Source organism: Cebidichthys violaceus, unplaced genomic scaffold (genome assembly GCF_023349555.1).
Source record: "Cebidichthys violaceus isolate CVI_PGR_0920_01 unplaced genomic scaffold, fCebVio1.0.p SCAF_32, whole genome shotgun sequence".
Taxonomy (NCBI): domain Eukaryota; kingdom Metazoa; phylum Chordata; class Actinopteri; order Perciformes; family Stichaeidae; genus Cebidichthys; species Cebidichthys violaceus.
Window position 1 is genome coordinate 2,184,587 of NW_027176506.1, and position 15,882 is coordinate 2,200,468.

Consider the following 15,882-nt stretch of genomic DNA (forward strand, 5'->3'; position numbering starts at 1 on the left):
GTGTTCATTACACAGACAAGAAGCAGAGCAAGATTGGCTCACGTGCATCTTATCACAGACAGAGATGAGAGACGACATTACAGCCATTACGTATGCACATCTAGCGATGCACGCTCAACTTGTGTTGGACTCATATTAGACAGCTGTCACAGATTCATGTCTGGTCGTCCGTTATCACACACTCCGTCTGCGCAGTTCATCCACTTCACTGATGAACCGTTTAGGTTTTCCTCTCTTTGGTCATTTGCACACATCTGTCTCACTCGCCCACACCAGGCTCACCTTTTATTTCTCTCTCTCTCACTCCGTTAAATGACCTTTTACCATGAATACAAACCCCTACATTTGAATTATTTTTTATAATTTAAGAGCTGCAGCAAATCACGGAACATGGTCTACTGCACAGCAGCAGTGTCTCTGCCCACACTACAGTTAAACGGTATGGATGCTGTAGCCTTTTAGTCTCTTTAGTCAGTGAAAATTCATCATCACTGATGGTGTTTATAGTGGAGGTGCTGCAGCCCCTCTCCACAACTATGTGTCGTATGTATTTACATGCTGTATTAACAGAAATGAACATGTATCTCTAACCCTGTGTGCCTTTGATAATTGTTCCACTGTCTCTTAGTATATGTACGTAAAAAGTGAGTATTTATATCCCTACACACTATGCGGACTTCTGCAGCCGGGCTGTCGACCAAACCCAATGTGTGAATACGCTGCTTTTACCTGTGGCATGTTTTACTGGACGTCTTTGAAATTGGGCTCTCTTTTTTCTTCTGCCCTGTTTTACAAACTGCAAACATGTCATTGATTGATTGAAAACCAACCAGGAGGCTGTGAATGGTGATGAGCTGCTGCTGCTGCTGCTGTACTGGACCACACCAGTGAGCTGTTCCAGGTGTCAGGTGTGAGTGTGACCCTGTCTCTACAATAGTAGACCATCCGTTCTTTGAGCATACTGATCTCGGTGTGGTGCTGTTCTACTTGTGCGCCTCTATACCACTGAGCAGCCGTCTGCCTGCCTGCACGCGGTGTGCTTGTGTAACAGCTCACGGCTCCACATTCTTTCTGCTTGCGCACGTGTAAATGAGATGGCGCTGAGAGGACAGTTAATTAATAGCAGACAGTCACGGAGACTTCGCACATCCTTTTCAATCACTTGGCTACAATTGCTTCTCCGTGTTTCTGCTTCACGATCATTCGCTCTCTGGAAGCGCGCTGCGGGCGGACAGCGACAGAGATCCTCTATGCTCGAGAGGAAGGCTCACTCGGTGAGGCAGGGACGCTGTAGAGAAGTGATGGAGCGGAAGTCAGACTGTGGCGTCAGCAGGAAGGTTGTTCCACAGGAGGGACACGATAGGAAAAGAGCCTGCCTTCTTATTAGAGGACAGACAGGGGCCCTGTATTCTCAGACCGGATAGTCCTGATTGGACTGTAAGGTTTCAGAGATCACAGGTGAGACAGGTGCAACTGTGCAGGTCATCAGGAAGCAGTTTAACCCGAGACTGAACCACAAGTAACCCTGAATTCAGGGAGCGCAGCTCTCTAGTAGGATAATATTGTACTATAAGCTCCTTAAGATATGATAGTGCCTGACCAATGAGGGCTTTGTAGGTAAACCAGCTTAGTGCGGTTCCTTTAATGCCAATCAAATGTTCTAGTCTCCGTAACAGGATGTAATGGTCAATGGTGTCGAATTTGTAAACATCTTTGGTCACTTTTAGATGATTTCGACATTGTGGATGAAGTCTTTGAATTTGATGGGCTTCTTTCAGGTTCTTTCCATAATGTTGTTATTATAATACCAACAAGCTCTTTTACTGGACATAATGATACATTGATGCTGCTCACTTGCCCTCGCAGCTCATTTCAAGGCTGTCGTCCACAGTGTTCTCCCTCAATACTGACACTTTCAGAAAATGTCCCTATTAGTCACTTAGACACAAGAACAACCGAAAAATCCATTTGGTGTCCCTTGTGTGGTAAAAGTTTGACATTTCTGAACACGGCATGTTTCATATAATAATACAAACATGTTCTGCCGTCTGCTTTTCTCTCTTTATATGTCAGCTCTTGGCCAAATTCTCCCCAGTCATGGAATTCATTTCCACTGCTATACTGAATGTGATCAAACCACCAACTTTGTGGTTATAAAACGACCCGCTTTACCCACTGAGTCACAGCCGCCGCAACTGGAAAAGGATGTCACAAAATGTCCTGTTATAAGTTATTATAACTCCGGTTGTAACTTATGATAAAAACTGAGCTGCTGGTCCGTCCTGCTCGACATAGACACCAGTTTGATGGAGTTACAGTAACTCTACAGCTCTGAGATTTCTCTCAGTTTGGTGTTCTTTGATCATACTCTCTCTTTGGATCAGCAAATTGGGTCTTTTCTGTCCTGATCCTGATCCTAAAGCAGAGATACTTTGTTCCAGATCCAGGCTTGATTGTTGTAATGTTGTTGTCATGGCCTGCCTCCTGCTAGGGCTACACATCTTCAAATGGTTCAGAATGTAGGACTAGGACACACCAGTTTTAGCCTCCCTTCGTGTCGGATCAGACTTTAAAAAGTAGGATGGGAGCCAGAGCCTTCAGCTATCAAGCTCCTCTCCTGTGGAACCAGCTTCCAGCTTCAGTCCGGGGGGCAGACACCCTCGTCACATTTAAGAGTAGGCTGAAGACTTTCCTCTTTGATAACGCTCATAGTTAGGGCTGGCTCAGGTTTATAGTTAGGGCTGGCTCAGGTTTATAGTTAGGGCTGGCTCAGGTTTATAGTTAGGGCTGGCTCAGGTTTATAGTTAGGGCTGGCTCAGGTTTATAGTTAGGGCTGGCTCAGGTTTATAGTTAGGACTGGCTCAGGTTTATAGTTAGGACTGGCTCAGGTTTGTAGTTAGGGCTGGCTCAGGTTTATAGTTAGGGCTGGCTCAGGTTTATAGTTAGGGCTGGCTCAGGTTTATAGTTAGGACTGGCTCAGGTTTGTAGTTAGGGCTGGCTCAGGTTTATAGTTAGGGCTGGCTCAGGTTTATAGTTAGGGCTGGCTCAGTTGTATAGTTAGGGCTGGCTCAGGTTTATAGTTAGGGCTGGCTCAGTTGTATAGTTAGGGCTGGCTCAGGTTTATAGTTAGGGCTGGCTCAGTTGTATAGTTAGGGCTGGCTCAGGTTTATAGTTAGGGCTGGTTCAGGTTTATAGTTAGGGCTGGCTCAGGTTTATAGCTAGGACTGGCTCAGGTTTATAGTTAGGGCTGGCTCAGGTTTATAGTTAGGGCTGGCTCAGGTTTATAGTTAGGGCTGGCTCAGGTTTATAGTTAGGACTGGCTCAGGTTTGTAGTTAGGGCTGGCTCAGGTTTATAGTTAGGGCTGGCTCAGGTTTATAGTTAGGGCTGGCTCAGGTTTATAGTTAGGGCTGGCTCAGGTTTATAGTTAGGACTGGCTCAGGTTTATAGTTAGGGCTGGCTCAGGTTTATAGTTAGGGCTGGCTCAGTTGTATAGTTAGGGCTGGCTCAGGTTTATAGTTAGGGCTGGTTCAGGTTTATAGTTAGGGCTGGCTCAGTTGTATAGTTAGGGCTGGCTCAGGTTTATAGTTAGGGCTGGTTCAGGTTTATAGTTAGGGCTGGCTCAGGTTTATAGTTAGGGCTGGTTCAGGTTTATAGTTAGGGCTGGCTCAGGTTTATAGTTAGGGCTGGTTCAGGTTTATAGTTAGGGCTGGCTCAGTTGTATAGTTAGGGCTGGCTCAGGTTTATAGTTAGGGCTGGTTCAGGTTTATAGTTAGGGCTGGCTCAGGTTTATAGTTAGGGCTGGTTCAGGTTTATAGCTAGGACTGGCTCAGGTTTATAGTTAGGGCTGGCTCAGGTTTATAGTTAGGGCTGGTTCAGGTTTATAGTTAGGGCTGGTTCAGGTTTATAGTTATGGCTGGCTCAGGTTTGTAGTTAGGGCTGATTCAGGTTTATAGTTATGGCTGGCTCAGGTTTGTAGTTAGGGCTGTCTCATGTTTATAGTTAGGGCTGGCTCAGGGTTATAGTTAGGGCTGGCTCAGGGTTATAGTTAGGGCTGGCTCAGGGTTATAGTTAGGGCTAGTTCAGGTTTATAGTTAGGACTGGTTCAGGTTTATAGTTAGGACTGGCTCAGATTTGTCTTAGACCAGCCCCTAGATAAGCTGCTATAGGCCTAGACTGCCGGTGGACTTGCTAGGATACACTGAGTTCATCTCTCCTCTTCTCTCTCTCCTTCTGTATGAATTCATATCTCATTAATGCTCATTACTAATTTTGCTTCTTCCCCGGAGTCTTTGTGCTTTCTCTCCTCACAGGTTTCCATGGATCGTGGTTATATCTGGACCGTGGTCCTGCCTCCTGCTGTGGTTCTGCCTGACACCTACTGCTACTATCTCTATTATTAGTAGTATTATTAGTTATTGCCGATACCATTACTGCTTTTGTTATCATTGTTATTTTACTCCACTTCTGCTGTTATTATTAGTAGTCGTAGCTTTTCCATCATTATTATGCTTACTACTCTCATTATATGAATAATTTCTGTCATATGCATTGAATGTTGTGTTCATTCTGGAGACATGACATCTGTTGCACTTCTGTCCATCCCTAAGGTTTCTTTTTTCTCCCCATTAAAGTTTTTTTGGGGGGAGTTCTTCCTGTTCTGATGTGAGGGTCAAAGGTCAGAGGATGTCACATGTGCACAGATTGTAAAGCCCTCTGAGGCAAATTTGTGATTTTCTGCTATGCAAACAAAATTGAATTGAAATTGAATTCATTGGGATTTAATATATGAATATTTCACTACTGACTCTACAGAAGTAGTTTGAGTTAAGGAACTAATTTTACATCAAATCAAATCTATTTTTCTGCAAAACAAAATAAAGAAAATCTAGAGCCATATATTAAATGAATGCATTAAAAACCTTAAAGTTGAAATGAAATAAAACAACAAGTAATTCATGATTGTATAATTAGTTATTGAACGCACTGAGCATGCAGCAAACCAACGCAGATGTCGTCTGACCACAAGCTGAAGGTAGAAGTGTTTTTAAACTAGCTCAAATCAAGCTATCTGATTGGCTCATGTGATATAAAACGCTGCTTTGACGCGTCACAGCAGAACGACGCCCTTTAGCTGTGATATAATCACACCTCGACGTATTACTGAGTTACATCTGTTCCAAATGGGCACATCTAAGAGAAACAAAAAAGCTTCTGTTCAGTGGCACTAGGTAGAAAGTGCACGCTGTTGAGCAGTTACGAAGCAAGCACACACCATATGATCGTCTCGTCACCTGATCAAACAGAGACTTGACATTGGACAATTCGAGCTAACTTCTAACAGAAGGTGCGTCTCCTGGAGCTGCCTCTACTCTCGGTGAAGCAGCCTCCTGGTGGAGGGGACCATGAGGTCAGGGTGCATTTCACTGTGTCGTCTCTGCCGCTGTGGATTCAATCCAATAATCAAACTCAAACATACCAAAATTGTACACGGGCCATGGATGTATCACTTACAAGCTTTCTACGTCCTCTCATGTCGGACTGAGGACGGATTGGACGCTGCACTGTCTCCATCCTTCTTTCAGTAGAAATATTTTGAATGTTTTAAACTAAAATTCTGTCCAGATTGACACATTGCACCTTTAATCGGTCCACATAGAGAAACAATAAAAGAGATCCTCACACACAGAGAACAGGCTAAGGTCTGCATTAACCAGACAGGACCGGGGCTGCATCCTGTGACAGTTACCCTGAACACAACAGCCAACGCTTGTTGCACAGTTAAACATTCCAGAGGTAGTGTTGCAATGCAACATAAACCCTGATATCTGGTTTTGGAAACTTAACAAAAGAAACGTCTAACCCAGAACATGTTTTTGGAGAGGCAGTGAGTCATTGCAGGTGATACAATAGAAACTGGAATTGTCCTTTCCTAGTGAACACCTGGAGCTGATCAGGTACCACTGCGTTGCTTGGCAGCAGTGACCGAGAGGGAGGCGTGGAAACCACTTGTCTCGCCATCAGAGTGAGACCTCCTCACATCCCCTCCTCTCCAGTGACGCTGAAGCAGCCGAGCCGCCGGTCCGCTCCCCTCACTCCGCCCGGCTGGCTGCGTGCTGCACTCCGCGTTTAACGGGAGACATAGCGAGACACAGAGGGCACACACACACACACACACACACACACACACATACACACACACACACACACACGCACACACCGGTGACCGGACCACAGCAGCGGATCTGCACCGGAACTGTGCGGACTGTGGATTTAAGCAGAGGGAAGACGGACGAGTTGAAGCCGTCACTGCTGCGACAGGGAGCCGTGAACAAGGTAACCAACCCGATGTTTTTACGCATGGTAACCAGATAACGAGCTCGGTCACCACAACGACGTGGTAAATACAAGAGGCGCGTGAAGAGTGACCTGCAGTGGGTGGTCCTCATCAGACAGCATCCACGGCCGTCATTAGAAATACAGTCTGTGAACTGCATCCTCTCTGTCCTCCTGAAACTTCACCAGTCTGATGCTCCTCTCCAGGGTGAGGGCTACACACACACACACACACACACACACACACACACAGCAGCGAGCTGCATTCATGGTTTGACCATCAAACCATCGCATCCACAAAGAGATTTTTTTAGGGAGCTGGAAATGTGTGCCGCTATAGGTGTAATAATGTGTGTATTAAATATATAAATATGGAAAATAACATCCTGCAATGCTCAGGGCTTTGGCGTCCCTGCATCTTGCACGTGTGTATGTGTGTGTGTGTGTGTGTGTGTTTGTGTGTGTATGTGTGTATGTGTGTGTGTGTGTGTGTGTGTATGTGTGTGTGTGTGTGTGTGTGTGTTTGTGTGTGTATGTGTGTGTGTGTGTGTGTGTGTGTGTGTGTGTGTGTGTGTGTATGTGTGTGTGTGTGTGTGTGTGTGTGTGTGTGTGTGTGTGTGTATGTGTGTGTGTGTGTGTGTGTGTGTGTGTGTGTGTGTGTGTGTTTGGAATGAGACTGTTTGGAAACACATTGTGCGGTTTGTTGGCTTTCCATGTCGCCTCCTGTCTCAGTGTGTTCTGCCCCTGCATGACACATTCCTCTCTCTCTCTCTCACGCACACACACACACACACACACACACACACACACACACACACACACAAAACAAACAAATCTTCCACGTAAAATCAACATTTCTGCTCAAAATCCCTTGATTTCTTTCTCTCTTTGCACATGTACGTTCACATGCGTCTGTGTGTGTGTGTGTGTGTGTGTGTGTGTGTGTGTGTGTGTGTGTTTTCCTGCGGGCAGCAGAAGCGTCTCATTCCCAACAGATGTTGAGGATGAAGCTGAGAGATGCATCTGTAGTGAGATAGAAAGAGTCTTGTCATGTAATTGCCACCAGATATGTCACACACACACACACACACACACACACACACACACACACACACACATATTTCCACAGTGTCTCTGCCTTTCTGCTTTTGACTCCACATTCTTTGGCTGTGAACTAGCGGGTGTAGCAGCCAGAGAGCTTGCCAAGTGTGTGAGTGTGAGCAGCGGTGCATGTGATTGGGTGGATGCACTCTTTGCTCTTCTTGTTCAATATAGTGTGTTCTGCTCACTGTGAACCTGTGTGTGTGTGTGTGTGTGTGTGTGTGTGTGTGTGTATGACCAACGGTGACCAATGGGGTGCTTGACCACTTCCACCTGTAACACACCTTATTCACATGAATTACCTTTCATATTCTTATTGCTGTTAATTAATTAAGAAACAGTCTCAGGAGTTGTCACCTGTTCGTCCAACAGACTCCGCTGGCGCCGGTCCTCCTGCAGGTTTCTGCTTGTGTGTGTGTGTGTGTGTGTGTGTGTGTGTGTGTGTGTGTGTGTGTGTGTGTGTGTGAGAGATAGTAGATTTATCCCCTTCCTAACCATCTCATCAGGTGAAGCCTGTTTTTTCTCTGAGGGGACTTCAGCTTTCAGGCTCTGTTTGAAAACGCTGACATGATAAAGATTCATTGCTGATATGACGTTAAAGGTGGAGAATGGCTGGATGGACAGCAACATACTGGAGACATTGTTCTGTTGAGAGTTCATAGAATGAAGCAACTCCCTTTGTACAGTTGTGCCACCATTGTATTGTGTGTGCTGTCGTTTGTACATGTGAGGTAGTGTTGTCACCACTAAAGCTGTGTTGACAAGACTGGAGATAAGACACGTATCATGACACAGCGGTTATGATTCAACATACTGCGATATATAGCAATATTGTAAGCAAGGAGATATATTTATACATTCAAAGAGTGCAATCAGAACAGTGAGATCTGCATTTGCATTCAGCAAGGTAACATCCAACATCAGAGCACTACTTTCTGTGTAATCTGAGCCGCCGTCTGCCACCAACCTCTGCATGGAAACTACTCATTTAAAGTCCACCTTACACCCTGTTCTTACACCCTTAGTCATGACACCAAAATGATGAATTTGATAACCTACCTAAATATCTCAGCCCTGATACTGAAACAGTAAGTACCACAGCAAAAACCTATCAATACAAGAAGTATTGTACCATAGTGTGTTCAAACATTTTAATATCCAATCAGGACTGAAGAAACTTCATTAAGATCAGCTACACGTTCTCATGTCACACTGCTGCTTGTGACCGGTTCAATCCTAGCAGAGAGAAAAATGAGCAAATCCGTCCGCTGGTTCAATCTTCTCTGTGGGAGGAGAGATGCTGATGTGCATCTGGTGGGATGCAGAAGGTCAGTAGTTTGATCCCTGCCAACGGCAAAGTCGAGCTTTAGGGTAAGGGTGTTAAAAAGGGACAAAACAGTGGGGATGGTCAGCAAATAAAACAGTTAACAGTGATTTATTGTAAAGAGTAACTACAGTAACTTAGTAGGTAGACTATGGTTGGTAGGAATGCTAATGTGTATAACACTACCAGAAATAAACTAGATGGTTATATGATGGTTCACAGCTGTATACTGTTGCACATCTGTCTTTGTCTCTTCAGCTGTGTGGACTACATGTGCTTTAGAGAAGCAGCTGGACAGCCTGAACTTCATGGTCCACACTAGCATTGAACATGCTGCTCACATTCGAGCTCCTCTGAGAGCATTAAAGTTCTAATGAGATAATTTCGTCTGTTTTTGGTATCATTCTGCTCATTCAAACATCTTCTCTGTTGACTGTAATGTAATGTAATGTTGATGAAGTTACTATTTGCTGACATGTTTGTTTGTTTTTAATTTTTTTTTCAAATTTTGCAAATTTGACTAGATTGTGACCTTTGACCACTTAGTGTATCAGCAGCTCATCATGTAAAAATGTACAGCTATTTTTGCACTAATACTATCTTTATGAAATTATCTTTACTATCATAATCTGTAAAGCTTGTTTTTAAAATATATATAATCAGAAATAATAAAGGTTCCAAACAACCTGCAGATTACAGACTTTTATTTTATTACAAAAATAAATTAAATTGTCAAAGAAAACTGTCTTAAATAATAATAAATAAATACTAAGGAATAAATACAGAAAAAAACAAAACAATAAAATGTCCCTCATTGCCCCCCCTCGTGTTTCTTCTTCAATTCCTCCCCCACTCCACAGTTTTCCCGCCGACAGATGTGCAGTATGCCACACCGCAAAGGCGAGTGTAGCCAGCATTTTGGGCTGACCACACTTACTGCAGATATACTGCATCGTGGGCTGGCAGCACTGCCTTTCTGATGACGCTACAGATCCAAGTGGTCGCTGGGTGGAGATGGCATCCACCAGGTGACTGGCATTGGGCCAGTTTGCAGGGTCCAAGTTCAGTCCAAGAAGACAGCTAAAAGAGTCATGCAGAGCAAAGTGGGGGATAATATACAGCAGATATTTACTAAAGGAAACATTCATGTTTGAAAAGAGTCTTACCTTTGGAGACTCTCCTTGCCAGGACAGGAGGTTGTCCTTCCCCTTCGTTGCCTTGAACCACCCCTGAGGTTGCCTCTCCACGTATCTGGGAGGGTAGACAACTCACTATTTGTCCTGCTCTGGAATCGCTTGCCAGGACAAAAATGAGTCTTGGTACAAGTCTCTTAATTGCATCCCCGTTTCCCTCACTTGCATCTTTTCCTTGCGAGCCATGCGAGGAGAGAGGAAACAAGGACATATGTTTTAGGAGAAATGAGACGTCCTTTCCTCAGTTGCGTCACTAGAAGCGACGTCTGTTTCTGATGAAGTCAGATCAGCTGACCATAGCTGGATCAGCTGTCAGTCGGCTTTAACACAGCTGGAGAGACTTTTGAGGAGTTTGTGTCTGCACACATGATCACTGTACATTTTTACGAATAAAGACACGTCATCACTGCCAGAGTAGAGATGTTTTCTTTCAACTTCATTGAGTATTCATACCGTGTTCTTTGGAATTTATACTGTGTTCTGTGTCCTGTTTATAAGCGCAGGACTGATTTCTACCGATGGAATGCATCGGCTTTCAATGCATTGTCTTATTCATGAATAAGAGGGGACTAATACTTAGTCCTGAACCTCAGGGGCCTCAGGAGGGGCATCTTGGTCAGGGGCGGCCGGACCGGACGGCTCAGACAGTCAGCTAGATCACCTGACTGGGTTGCTGCTGTGTTGGTAGATGGGGAAATCGGGCTTGAAGATGGTAGGGTCCTCAACATCTTCCACGATACCCTCACTCTCCTCCACGAGCGACTCGATGGCAGCAGCCTCCTAGCTGACATTCTTAAGCACTCACTACGTCTGCTGGTACAGGTACTCTACGCCAATGAGCTCCCCTGTCATACAGCAAACATAAAGCAAAGGATTTAGTATTTGCTCATTTTACTCTCAGTTATAATGTTGAAATAAAGTGTTTTCTTATCACATACCTGTATACTCAGCAGACTTGGGGAAGTCCTTAACCATCTGAAGACCAAGCACTCTTTGGTGAAGGACGTGCTTGAGGTGGCCACTGTAGGAGTTGAGAGGTCCCACCTGTCCCTCAGCTGCAAACGGTGGTGGTGCAGCTTCTGCTGTGCGGTCCTCGCTCCACCTCATCCAGTCTATCAACCAGGAACGCCGGAAAGTGCTTGGCATTAGCTCGTGGAGACTTCGGTTCTGTGAAGGTGTCGAGGAGCTCCTGGATGAGGAGTGCCAATTGCTCTGGCCAACGGGTCCTCCAGCGACAGTGGATCCTCCACTCCTCCCTGGAGCTCTTCTGGATCACCTCTGTGACAGTAAGGCCAACCATCCCATGTTTCGCCTCCAGATGGGACCGCTTAGCCTCAGTGAGACGGTGGGCATTTCCGGGGTCGACCTCGAAAATGCACTGAGACAGCTGCCTCATGAGGTGGGGTACAGCTCGTGGCTCTTTGTGGTGACACGTCGTCGAGCACAAGCCCAGTAACTGCTCGCACATGCCGAGGTACTGGATCGCTCTCCGCATCCAGGCATCTGAGTGTTGCTCTCGCAGGGTGTTGTACAGCCGATTTGCACTGTTGCCAAGAGTGCGAGACCTCAGCTGCACAACCAACCTCATGTCACAGGACAGCCTAGAACCACAACACAAATGTTATGTACAGCTTTGTCACCACAGAAATACATCAAACAGGATGTTCAATACAAACAAATAATAAAGATATTCATTTAATTTCTTACTTGTACGTAAGTACAACTGGAAATTGGCATCTGTAGGTGTGGGACAGCTGCCTTATGATCCCCTGTGACCACCTTTTCCATACATCGACGGAACTCCAGATACTCAATGACCGCGAGGTACCAGCCATCGATGTCCAGAACACCCGACATGCAAAGAAGGGGTCAGGCGATGCGGGAGGCAGGTTGTAGACCGGCCGGGATTGGGGGGGTTCCACCAGAGATTCAGCTCACTGATGAGCTGAGACCTCCCCCTGCTGTCCCTGGTAATCAGCACCCGACCGATCCACCGCTGCTGCTCGACTCAGGCAGCAACTGGTGAGACAACAACACAAACATCCGGGACATTTTAATATCTAAGGACAGCACTTCATTAGGAAGGGCAGCAGTGACACCTGAGGCCTCATATTTTAGACAGACAGCCTTACCTCAGCACCGCCAGCAGGTGGTGGGGGAGGCAGGAAGGCTTGACCTGGCCACTCCTCCTGTTCCTCCATGGCGACGACCTGGCACGCTGCAGGCGGCGTCGGTGTTGCAGCTGCAAGCGACGGTGAGGGAGCTGGTGACTGCAGGCTGAACCGTGACGAGGGCTGCTGGAAGTTTTATCAGGTCGTCTTGGTCCAGCACGGCGTCCAGCAGCTCCTCATCTGTGGGCTCGTCCAGCACAGCAGAGACACCAGGCCCCTGATGTGGTGCTGCTGAGGTTGTGGTGGCAGGAGATGCTTGTGGCAGGAGCTAAAGAGGGGCCTGTACATCTGAGGCTTAAAGAGAAATAAAATGTTTCAGTAAGATGAAAGGATGAGATTCTTGTGTTAATATTGAGAGACAGACACACACACACATTGAGCCAAGCTGCATATAAAAACTACAGGAGCACAGAAGGTGGTTTTAAAGAGAGAAAATGATGACAACAGATTAGACGTGTTGATTAGACATGTTGAGTGAGTGATGCAGGCAGCAGAGTTACTGAGGTGACTGGGGAAAGCATGGTGAAGAAAATGTTACTCTACAGATTAGTGAGTTAACAGGTGGGTTAATGATCGGATATTTGCGCCAGGCAGACATCAGATAGTTTTTAATTCAACCCAAACGGTCGTCTCCTTTCCTCCTCTGATTATAGAAACATTTTAAAGTAAAAAAAGGGTCAACAATGAATTTAAGTCTTTCTGTTATTAACAAATTGTTACCTGAATATAACTCTACTTTTTACATACACTTCTCCAAATCAACTACCGCCTTGACCAGCTCTTCATCTGAAGGCTCCTCAGACCTGGAGGAGGACAGAGCTGGTCTGAAGGGGCTGAAGTGGGAGGCTGTAATCACACGATGACAAAAAAGAAACAGTGAACTCAGGAATTTCAATAAAGTAGAACTAACTCTGTATATAATTTAGGCTGAACTATGTTGGGGCCACCATCTTCTGCATTTCCACCACAGACAGAGAACACCGCCCAGAGCCAACGGTTGTCTAAGTGCTGAACCAAGAGGCCAGCACTTATAAGAATAAATGACATGTTCTGCTATGAGACAACATTTGTTGTGCTATGAGACAACACTACAAATACTAACATTTCTTCAGGATGGTCATCCAGGTACATCAAAGTCAAAAAGCTTTACAGTAAAACACGTACTGTGATGCACTCTTGGCTCTCTGGCTTGCGGCTGAGACAGAGGCTGTCCTGCTCCTGCTGCTGCACTGGAGCGAGAATCCAACATGGCGGCTTGAGATTTCACAATTGACACAACGGAGCCATCTGATTGGATGCCAAAAACTTGGATAGGTGATTGGCTCCTCAAAGTTGACACAGAATTTGGAGTTGTCTTATTGGTCCCTCAAAGTTGACACACAATTGAGAATTTGACACAGAAGAATGGGTTCCCGGAGGCGCAATGACAAGCAAATTTGTGAGGTATTTCCACATTTTGATTTGTCCGTGTTTCCCAGAGCTAAATTCCTGGCGTTCCTCGCCGCATCTCGCAGCCACAGTCGCAACACGGTGAGTGCCTCAAGCAAGGAAGTAACACCTTGTCAAGAGGACATAGTGAAAGAGAGGAAACTCTGCACCTAAGATTCCCTGGCAGCCCCATGCGGGAATGGCACATGGGAGAAGTTTGCCTTCAGGACTTTCTGCCAGAAAGAACTACTTATATCCAAAACCATGATATTTTGCTAAACCTAACCAAGTATGTTTGTTGCCTAAGGAGATTTCAGTCAGTATGCCCTGGAGGCAAACTTCCCCCATGTGCGCGATAAGGGGCATGTGAATAAAGGCTTCCTGTGTGCTGTCCTGAGTTATTGCCGGCTACGTACAAAAACAATGAGTCCGACAAACTCAACTTGATACTCAATAATCTATCCAAGGCAGTTATTGGCTGAGCCTCAATTCCAAACTACATCTTTACCCAAGCCAAGGACAGAAGGCAAAGTCTGGCTCAGTTGTCTATTTGCTGTGGCACCCCCTACTGCCTACCAGATAAAGACGGCAGCAAAAGGTGGACAACAAGGGGATTAAAGGTGTCATTCCCACAATAAAGGGCTTAAAGGTGTCCCAACGTGCTCAGGATAACAGATTCGACATGACCAACTTGACACAGTGTGGTTCATCTCACTGCTGATTACAGAGGGATGCTCAGAGTTTGCCAGACAGGCTCACAGTTTTTCTGGGGGTGTGTCTTAGGAGGGGACTGCTTTTGGCCCAAGTCCAGCCCCCAGGCAGAAAGGCAACTTGAGTACCGGTCCGCTCACTGTCTAGGCACTTTTGAGTTTATTCTTTTTGTGGATTAAACAGTCAGATGGAATTAACCGGCACTCTAGACAAATTACAAACACATTGCAAACACACCGCTGTGAAGGTGTCGTTCTGACAACAAGGGGGTCAAATAGTAGGCGGCACAGGTGAGTCAATGTGCTTGCTAAGGCAGCACATATATTAAATTGGACTCGTCCTTAAAATGTTGGGGAGGAATGCTGCAGACGACACCTATGCAATTATAACATTTTACACATGGATGTTAACTGCAACTTGTTCAATCCGGAGAGACAAGTCAGATAAAGAAAAAATAATTGTTTATTATGACCAGATGATATGTGATAATAAAGTCTTCAGAGTCTTTGGCGCTTGGACTCTACAGGGAGATTTGTAATTGAGGGGCGTCTGCCCTGAGCAAGATAAATCCCTCCATGGAGTCCAGACACTGGTGGTGGTGGTTGATGAGGCTGATAGAATGATGAGTTGATGAAGCTGCGAAGATTGGGCGGAGATGGGGAGGTGGAGGGGTGCATAACAGCAACATGAACGTACTGAAGGTAGAGAGACAATTATATTTAAAAAGAGACAGCAACAAGATGATAGGCTAATGATGTCATTGTGTCGTTGTGCTATTGGATAAAGGAGACTAGCTGATCTATACAACTGATATCATGATTGACAGCCCTAAACGATGAGAGCAAGGAAATAATGAGTGTGCATGCATGAGGAGTGATTGTCAGATGTATAAGAAATATACTACGGGCTTAGGCATGCAAGAATCTAATCTTCCTGACTGAACTCACGCTAGAGCTTCATTTGGTGGAGGTTAACAACCATGAGGCTGTGATTCTAGTTTTATTGCCAAAAATAATTCCCTCCAGTGTTTCATTCATTCATTCATTTGTGTTTTTGGCTGAGTTATACCAGAGACTCTCCAGTTAAAACATATCCTCGTGGCTGGAAGTGATGTAACATGAATGTAGTTAACCAATGCTTTTTATGTAAATTGAGCACTGCGTCAGACTGTGTTTAAAAAATGCCTTTTAAATGCTATATTTTTTTCTTAGCAACTGGTCATATGGTGACTTTTACGGCCATTTGGCCTTGTGTGGTCTAATTTGCTTTTAATGAAAACTCAACTCCTGGCATTTGCTCCTGGTGTTCTCCACCACTGGTTTGGAAGAAGGCAATAACAGGAGAAACAAGAGAACCAGCTCTAAAAGTGACTTATTGTGGATCTGATTTATGCCAACGTGAAGAATGCTTCATGTGGATTTCAAAGAGTGACTGATAAATATGTGGAAAAGTAAGCCACAGCAGTCTGCCTAGAGGACACACACTCCCCAGACACTGAGCTCTGTTCAGAAGAACAGACTTCTGGGGACACACATATAGAGGGTTCCTTTATAATATGTGTTCATTAGCTGTAGCTCTGCTTTCATGAGAGAAGTAAACTCAATGTCTTTGTAGCAACAC

General features: G+C 45.3%; 1 protein-coding gene across 2 annotated transcripts in view; it reads left to right on the forward strand.

Moving 5' to 3' along the window:
• Positions 1-6,089: 6,089 nt before the first annotated feature.
• The window catches only part of LOC137882471 (junction plakoglobin-like), a 99,950-nt gene continuing 90,157 nt past the window's right edge, over positions 6,090-15,882 (forward strand). Inside the window, exon 1 of one of the 2 annotated variants that reach the window (XM_068724799.1) lies at positions 6,090-6,334. The gene's annotated coding sequence lies outside the window, so the exon portion shown is untranslated. The other variant, XM_068724800.1, reaches the window with a different exon arrangement.